The sequence below is a fragment of the Symphalangus syndactylus genome, chromosome 21, assembly GCF_028878055.3.
Source record: "Symphalangus syndactylus isolate Jambi chromosome 21, NHGRI_mSymSyn1-v2.1_pri, whole genome shotgun sequence".
In the NCBI taxonomy this organism is placed as follows: Eukaryota; Metazoa; Chordata; class Mammalia; order Primates; family Hylobatidae; genus Symphalangus; species Symphalangus syndactylus.
In genome coordinates this window covers 12,716,535-12,725,755 of record NC_072443.2, presented here as the reverse complement: position 1 = coordinate 12,725,755, position 9,221 = coordinate 12,716,535, and positions in this window count along the sequence as shown.

The following is a 9,221-nucleotide window of genomic DNA, read 5'->3' as shown; positions in this document are numbered from 1 at the left end:
TAAAAATATGTTTATCATATGACAAAACAAGTCCACTCCTAAGTTATCTAAATGAAAAACAAATATTCACATGTGTAGTTGTGCACAAATGTCTACAGCAACCCATTTATTTATTTGTTTATTTTTATGTTTTTGAGATGGGGTCTCACTCTGTCACCCAGGCTGGAGTGAAGTGGTGTGATCTTGGCTCACTGCAGCCTCCACCTCCCAGGTTCAAGTGATTCTCCTGCCTCAACCTCCCTAGTAGCTGGGAGTACAGGCTGCCGCCACCATGCCTGAGTAATTTTTTTTTTCTTTCTTTTTTTTTTTTTTTAGGAGAGACGGTGTTTCACCATGTTGGCTAGGCTGGTCTCAAACTGTTGGCCTCAACTGATACACCCGCCTTGGCCTCCCGAAATGCTGGGATTACAGGTATGAGCCACTGCGCCTGACCCTATAGCAACCCGTTTATAATAGACAAAAAGTGGAGACAATCCAGAAGTCCATAAATTGATGAATGGCTACACAAAACTTGGCATCAACGATCGGAGGAAAATACTAATACATGCTACAATATGTAGACACTTCAAAAATGTTATGCTAAGTGAAAAAGCCAGGCATTTTAAATATTATAGAATTTCACTTATATAAAATATCCAGAAAAGGAAAACCTATGGAGACACAAAATAGATTGTTGTTTGGTGCTAGGGTTGATAGTGGGAAGTCACTACAAATGTGAATGAGGGATCTTTTGAATGTGAAAGAAACGGTCTAAATTTGGATTGTGATAACAGTTTCACAACTCTGTTAATTTCACCAAAATTTTAAATTATACACATAAAAAATACACATTTTATGGCATGATAGTTATACCTCGATAAGATTTTCTAAAATATACGACAACAGAGCATCAGTAAGTTCTGAATCAACATAAAAATGCCATGGACACAGTAATTGGATGACAGAATGAAGTGAAAAAGACAGAAAAAATTCATAAAATAATATCTGAAAATGTTTCAAATTTGATGAAAATTAATAACCTACAACTCCAATAAGTCCAAGGAATCCCAATGATAAGAAATATGAAGATTGATACATAATACTTATAATCGAACTGCTTAAAATGAATGAAAAGCAGAAAAATGTTAAGAACAACTCTAATCAAAATAAATATTACATACAGAGAATGACCAGCGGCTCACACCTGTAATCTCAGCACTTTGGGTGGCCAAGGTGAGTGGATTCCTTGAGCCCAAGAGTTCAAGACCAGCCTGGGCAACATAGTGAAGTGTGGTGACAGGTGCCTGTTATCCCAGTTACTCGGGAGGCTGAAATGAGAGGATTGCTTGACCCCAGGAGATGGACGCTGCAGTGAGCTGAGGTCACTCCACTGCCCTCCAGCCTGGATAAAAAAGTGAGACCCTGTCTCAAAAAATAATACGAAAGTTGAAATAATCCATCACTAGCAGTTCTACAATGTAAGACATTTTAAAGAAAGTCACTCACAAAAAAAGATATCAAATGGAAATCTGGTTTTCCTCCAAAGGAATAAAAGGCAGTAATAATGGTAGTTATATAAAATAATTGGATTTTTATTCCAATGTCTTTTAAGTTTTGAGGTTTATAGACAAAAATAATAATAATGTAGATGGAGTTTGTAACCTATGTACATGGAACATGAAGATATAAAAATCTATACTCTAAACACTAAAGCAACCACTAAAATAAAACAATGAAGGGGTAAATGTAATGAGTCAAAGAAAAAATGGAATAAAAATCTGTAATCACATGAAAAGAAGGCAAACAATAAAGGGAAACAATAGATGAGACAAAGAGAATACAGCTTTCAGGATGGAGAGTTTAAACCCAAGCTGATCAACAGTCATATCAAATATAAATAGTCTGAACAGTCTAATTATAAGGCAGAGATTATCTTATTATCAGAAAAAATAACTAATGAGTACTAGGCTTAATTCCTGGGTGATGAAATAATCTGTACAACAAACCCCCATGAATATTCTGTACAACAAACCCCAAGTTTACCTATGTAACAAACCTGCACAGGTACTCCTGAACTTAAAAGCTAAAACAAAGTAAGCTTCAGCTGTATGCTATCTATGAAAAGTCCACCTTAAATATAAAAATGCCAATAGATTAAGAGGAAAAAGAGGGAAAAGCTCTTCTTTGCTATTCCTAAAAGTACACTTGATTGTTTATATTAAGATCACACAAAGTAAATTTTATTATTTTTTATTTTTACATGATTTAATTATTATATTTAATCATACATGTTAACATTATATATATATATATATAATTTAATTTTTTGTTGGCTCATTAGGGCATATTAAGCTGCTTGTTAATACTCCTGTAAAGAAAGAATGGACAATTGTGTTCTGAAAACAGCTCCCCACAATGTCATCGTAATAGAGCTTCCCAGGATAATTTCAACCATATAGCCCAAGAAAGTGAGCTCTCAAATAAAGTGGTTTTTGTAAACATCCATGAAATAATGTCCTTCATTCAGGATTTTAATCAAGTTGCTCTGGCCTTTCTCACTGAATCTAAAAATTGTAAATACATTTTTAAGATTAAGACCAAACAGAGCATTCATGAGAAACTTTCTCCATGATGGTCAGTTAGAGTCGATCCCACTCCTCTTCCTCTACCTGAGCCCTATTCAAGGTCTTTCCTCATTCTGACTTGTATTAAATCTTATTTATGAGTACAGTTGAACTTATTCATAGTCTATGAAGACTGGACTCTGTAACACAGGCATCTTTAATCAACCGCACTTTTTAGCACCGTGCTTTGCACAGAGTGGACATTCAGTACATTTTGTTGTCATAACATACTCACCTGCATTGAAGACCCACTCTTTGCCAGAAGAAACTTACACTTCAGGGACTTCTCTGAGGATGACCAAAAGGGAATCTTTGCAGAGACGTCAATGCTACCAACTCCTCTGAGTTCTCATAGGGAACTCAGGGGGATTATGGTTCCCGGTGCACTTGAGCGTTCCCTGGGACTCTCATCAGTGAACAAACCAATAAACACTCAGGAATAAGTAACATCAATATATCTGTTCCTTTAAAATCTCCAGAAAAATTCTGGCATCTAATCTTTCTTAAATGAGACTGTTATCTGCTGTTTCTGCTAGGGGAAGTTTGATGGGACTTCGGAATTCAGAGTGTTTAGGTTCATCAGAACCCATATAAATGTTTCTAATCCAGTACTCAGAAGTAAATTTTAGGACAACAAATATTACCTGAGATAAAGATGTCATTTAAGAATCATAACAGTGTCAATTCAATAAGACAACGATTATGGACTGAATGGCTGTGTTCCCCCAAAATCATATGTTGAAATACTAACTCACAATATGATGGTACTAAGAGTTTAGGTCTTTGGGAGGTAGTTAGATCATGAGGCTGTCTCCACCTGAGTTTCAGAAGGTAGCACTAGTGCCACTGAGATCTGCAGGTGCAGGACACCTACCCTTTAAAGCAATGCAGGTAGGACCATTCCCCCAGTGGGTCTAGAAGGCGGAGCATCAGGAGAAATAAACCTATTCTCAGATAAGACTTCATAGACTTTGACTGTGTAGGTTTGGGACTTGCTTGAGACCCATCATTCCTTTTTTCTTTTTTATTTCCTCCTTTTGGAATGGGAATATCTATCTTAGGCCTTTCACACTCCTGTATTTTGGAAGCACATAACTTGTTTAGTTTCACACGTTCACAGCTATAAAGCAATTTAACTTTTAGATAAGTTTTACCTCAAATCTCACCTACAACTGATTTACATAATATTTAGATGAGACTTTGGCCTTCATATTTTAGAGTTGTTGATGGAAAGAGTTAAGTGTTTTAGGGCTATTGGGATAAAATGAATGTATTTTGCATTTGAGAAAAACATATATTTGGTGAGCTAGGAGAAGAACTTTATTGACTGCATGTTTGTGTTCTCCTAAAATTAATATGTTGAAAACTGCTCTCCCTCTCTTTCTTTCTGCTGTCTGTCATTTGAGGAGGCAGAAAGAAAACAGCCAACTGCAAATCAGGAAGTGGGTTTTCACCAGACAGCAGATCTCTGGGCACCTTGATATTGAGCATCCCAGTCTTCACAATTATGAGAAGTAAATACTTGTTGTTTAAGCCACACAGTCTATAATGTATATTTATAGGCTGTGTTACAGTGTTCAATATTTTCAGGTGCACTAATATACTAAGGTAGTTCACACTCTGGGCTACAAACAAGTGTAAATTCATTTTAGAGGTGTATATTACGCAAAGTATGTAATTTGACAACAATGTTATTAAAATGGAAATCAAAAAATATAAAGATTTCTGGAAATACTCTAATCTCTTGAAACTAAACCTTAGTATTGGGTATCCCAGTCTCCAGAATTATGAGAAATAAATACTTGTTTATTTTAAGCCACACAGTCTATGGTATATTTGTTATAGCATCTCAAACTGACTGAAACAAGTATAAACAAAATTTCTAAATAATCAGGTACCTAATGAAAGTATTTAAAAATAAATGGAACAAAAACTGACATGTGAAAAACAAAATTAGGCAAATTCTTAAAGATTGGATGTTTCAGCACTCCACTCTCAATAATTAATAGAATGTTAGAAACTCTATGTATGAAACACTTGAACTTGACCTAAATTACATTTATAAAACATTTTACTGAAAAGTAATACAATATTCAGTATTTTCAGGTGCACTTATCACACTCTGAGCTACGAACAAGTGTAAATTCATTTTAAGGGTTGAATATTATACAAAGTATATTCTTTGACAGCAATATTATAAAAATGGAAATCAAAAAATATAAAGATATCTGGAAATGCAGTAATCCCTTGAAACCAAACTGCATACTTTCAAATAACTGATAGGCCAAAGGAAAAATCAAGAAAAAATTAGAGAGCATTTTGAAGATAACAAAATAAAAATACAGAATGTCAAAAGTTGTGTTTTAAGGTATGTAAAGCGGTTGTTAAAAGAAAATTGATAGCACAAGTGTTTATATTGAAAAAGAAAGAAGACCTTGAATCAATGTCATCTTCCACTGTACTAATTTTTAAAAAAGAGCAAGTTACAAAAAAGCAGGAGAGAAAGAATACAGAAATTTAATTACACCATAAGCTGTTTTTTTAAATAAATTTAATAAAATTGATAAAACTCTAGTGGCAATGATCAGGCAAAAAAGCTACAGAAGATATAAATTACCAACATCAAGAATGAAAGAGGAGACATCAATACTGCTCCTACAGATATTAGGAAAAAAAATAAGTTAATATTATGAACAACTTTATGCTAATATATTTGATTTTAAAAGAAATGCACATATTTGAAAGATATAAACTTCCAACACTTACTTGATAAGAAATAGATGACTCAAATATCCATATATCTATTAAGTAAATTAAATTTGAGGTTAAATACAAATTTAACAAATTTCCACAAATAAAAGTCAAGACTCAGATGGCTTCACTGATGATTTCTATCAAGGATTTAAAGAAGAAATAATACTTCACAGAGAATTCTATAAAGTTGAGTTATATGAGACCAACATCACCCTGAAATATAAATGAGATATATATATTAAATTAATATCATAAACTAATATCTCACCTGAACATGGATATAAATATAAAGAATGTGTAGGTGGTTAGAGGAAGATATGTTCATTGAGATACCTAAGCATGGTTAGAGAAATTGCAGCCCTGTCAACTGCTGTGCCAGAAATTATAATAATTTCAGAAATCTATAATTGACAATGGGATCAGTAATTTTATAATTACATGGAAAACAGTTTAGAAACCATCGAAGTAAAATGCAGACATATATTTCTTGTTCTTGAGTCAGTGTTTTTTTAAAAAAGAAAGGCAATCTAGCATCCACTTAACACCTACTAGTAATAATAATTACTGTCTTAATCCAGGTGCTCTGGTTAGCAGATGCCAAGACTTGATTAATATGCATGAGTTTGTATTATGAGAGAACATGTGAAAGAGATAGGTAGGAAGGAACTTGAAGAGTAGGCATCTCCCCATGCAAGTCTGACCCTGAATAAAGAATAGAGCGAAGGAGATGGGTGGGTGGAAGAGAGTTAAATATTCATACTGTCTACAGAAATTTTAACGAGGTCATCAGGGATTTCTCAACCAGAGGTCGCTTAGCAGATGAAACCTGTGCCTCCAAGGAATGGACTTGCCCTAGGACACAAGCTATAAGCTAAAACCAGCCTTCTGCCAGAAGCAGTTGAAGAGGAAATATGTTCTCAGTGAAGAAGTGAACATAGATTTCAATCTACAGAAACTGAAGCGCTTGATAAATTATGTTCCCTATAGTTGGAAATCTATGGCATACATTTTTATAACTACCATAGTTCGCCATTTGTGCTGTGCAGATATAAATTTATTATAGACTTGGGGAGCAAATTATCCACGGTTCCTGTGGGTCTTTCCTCCCAATGTGAAACTCAGGAGGAGTTGGTAGGATGAACTTCAAACTCTGTTGCTACACTTGATCATCAGACCATAACCAATTCTCTTCTTTCTCTATTTTAAATTTCCGTATTGATTTTACATTTTTCTCATGCTCTCTTGGGTAAGTCTTAGTGGCTTACCTGTTTTGTGACCTTCACTTTTATACCTGAATTATCTGAATTATTGATAATGATATCCTTCTTTTTTTTTTTTTTTTTTTTTTTTTTTGAGGTGGAGTCTTGCTCTGTCACCCAGACTGGAGTACAGTGGCCCAATCTCGGCTCACTGCAAGCTCCGCCTCCTAGGTTCACGCCATTCTCCTGCCTCAGCCTCCCGAGTTGCTGGGACTACAGGCGCCCACTACCACGCCCGGCTAATTTTTTGTATTTTTTGTAGAGACGGGGTTTCACCGTTTTAGCCAGGATAGTCTCGATCTCCTGACCTCTTGATCCGCCCTCCTCGACCTCCCAAAGTGCTGGGATTACAGGCATGAGCCACTGCACCAGGCGATAATGATATCCTTCTTAATCTTAAGTTTGTACCTGTCCTTTTTTCACAATTACACTCGTGGAAAAAATACAAGTGGGTGCTTACATAAATCACTTCGGTTCCATGTACATTCTCCATGCCTCCTGCTGATTAGGGTCAAATACCTCACCGATATAGTATTCTTCTTGGCTTTATATGCATAAGAAATCCTGTTAGACTATGAAAGCACCTCTATCTTGTATTCCATGGTACCCTTAGTTTTCTTCCCTAGTAAAAGCTTATCCTCTTTGGAGATCAGAACTTCCAAACCTCGTGCATTCCAGAGTTTTGTAGACAAGAAATACAATATTCTTCTTTGGGTCAGTGGAAGTAATGATAAGTGGAACTATTCCTGTTGAATTCTTTGGTTCCCAGATTCATAATCTTGCTATGACATAGCACAATATAGAATTGCCTTATTCAGTACATACACTACACCCTAAAAGGTAACCTCATTGTTTTATCCTGTTTCTTCTGAGTTGTGCTTCATCTACACATTTAAAAGGCTGTTAGAGTTTCAATGAGGTTCTTTGCCTCTAGATGATATGCTATGGTAATATGACCAATAAATATTATGGCCATAGGTTTACTACCACTTTATTTGATGTAAAGTGGTTTCCTTGGCTGGGTATTTTGTAGTGTGGAATTCCATACCTGGAGATCAGGCATTTGGTAAGCCCCTGGAGAATGATGATAACTGAGGGCCTTCAGGTAGAAAAGGTAAACCAACATCCACATAAAAATAAAACCCTGGTGAATGGAACAAGTCAATTTCATTAACTTGCTTGCAAGTGGCTTATTCTTCTTGAGGAATAGTGCTGGATCAGGGCCTCAATGCTAATCTCTACTGATGAGGAGTTGGGCATTAAGAGGTAACAATAGCTAAATCAGCCTTCTGTTTGGTAAATGGAAGTTCATTTAGTTGGGCCTCTTTCTGTGCCCCAATGGTCATCACATTCATGTGGTCCCCATGCCTGTTCTAAGGAAGTCAATGATGAAGGTTGATTAACCTTCACTGGCCCAATCATTTTTTCTATCTACCTATCTACCTACCTCTTCTGTGATGAATGGTTTCTGTTGGGCACTAATACATAAAAATCTTACTGTCTTTCCACTTCCATATGTCCATTGACATAACCACTTCAGATCTTGTGATGGTTAATATTAAGTGTTGACTCCATTGAGGGATGCCTAGACGGCTGATGAACTATTGTTTCTGGATGTGTCTCCAGAGGAGACTGATGTGTGTGAGTCAGTGGACTGGGAGAGGAGGACCCACTCTCAGTGTGTGTGTGGGCACCATTCAATCAGCTGTCAACATGCACAGCTAGAACAAAGCAAGTGAAAGATGACCATTCAGTTTGTTGTGTTACCTAGCTTTCTCTCTACTGAATTTTCTCATTCCCCATCTTGCAGACAGCCTATCATGAGACTTCACTTTTGTAATTGTGTATATACATGCACACACACACACACACACACACAACCCTCCTATTGGTTATGTCCCTCTGGAGATCCCTGACTAATACAGACCTCCTTATTTCCAGTATTCCAATCCCTCCCTTGCCAGACTCCTGAGTAAAAGTCCAGCCATTAGTCACTGCCAAGCAATCTATCTGTATTCTCACATTTGGACACATCCTTCTAAACCAAGAGGAAGACTAGGCAGAATGCTCATAGCTATACCCACTTGAAAGATTTTTGTTTCCCACTAACTTTCAGAGTCATCTGTGAAGGAGGCTGTAATGTTAATTGCCATCCATTTTAAGCTTGCATGTACTTCTTGGGCTTATTCATTCATAAACCAAGTTTTGGCTTTCTCCACCTGTTTCAGCTGGTTGTAGAGGATTTCTCCTGTTGCCTTAGGTACATTTGCAAGATCCTATTTCCAAATAAGGTTGCATTAACAGGAACCAGAGTTTGGACTTCAATATATCTTCTTGAGGAAGCAATACAATCTACAACATTTGGTGTCCCATATTCAACTGTGCTGCCTCTACAAGTTCTACTAAGAGCTGTTTCTTATTCTTTTTCTTTTCTTTCATTCTTCATTTTTTGTAAAAGTTTTATTGAGAAATAAGTCACATAATATATATTTCACTCATTTAAATAATACAAATCAGTGGTTTTTAGTGCATTCATTGAGTTGTGTGACCATCACCACAATCAGTCAATATTCATCACCTCTAAAAAGAAACCGAAACTGCTTAG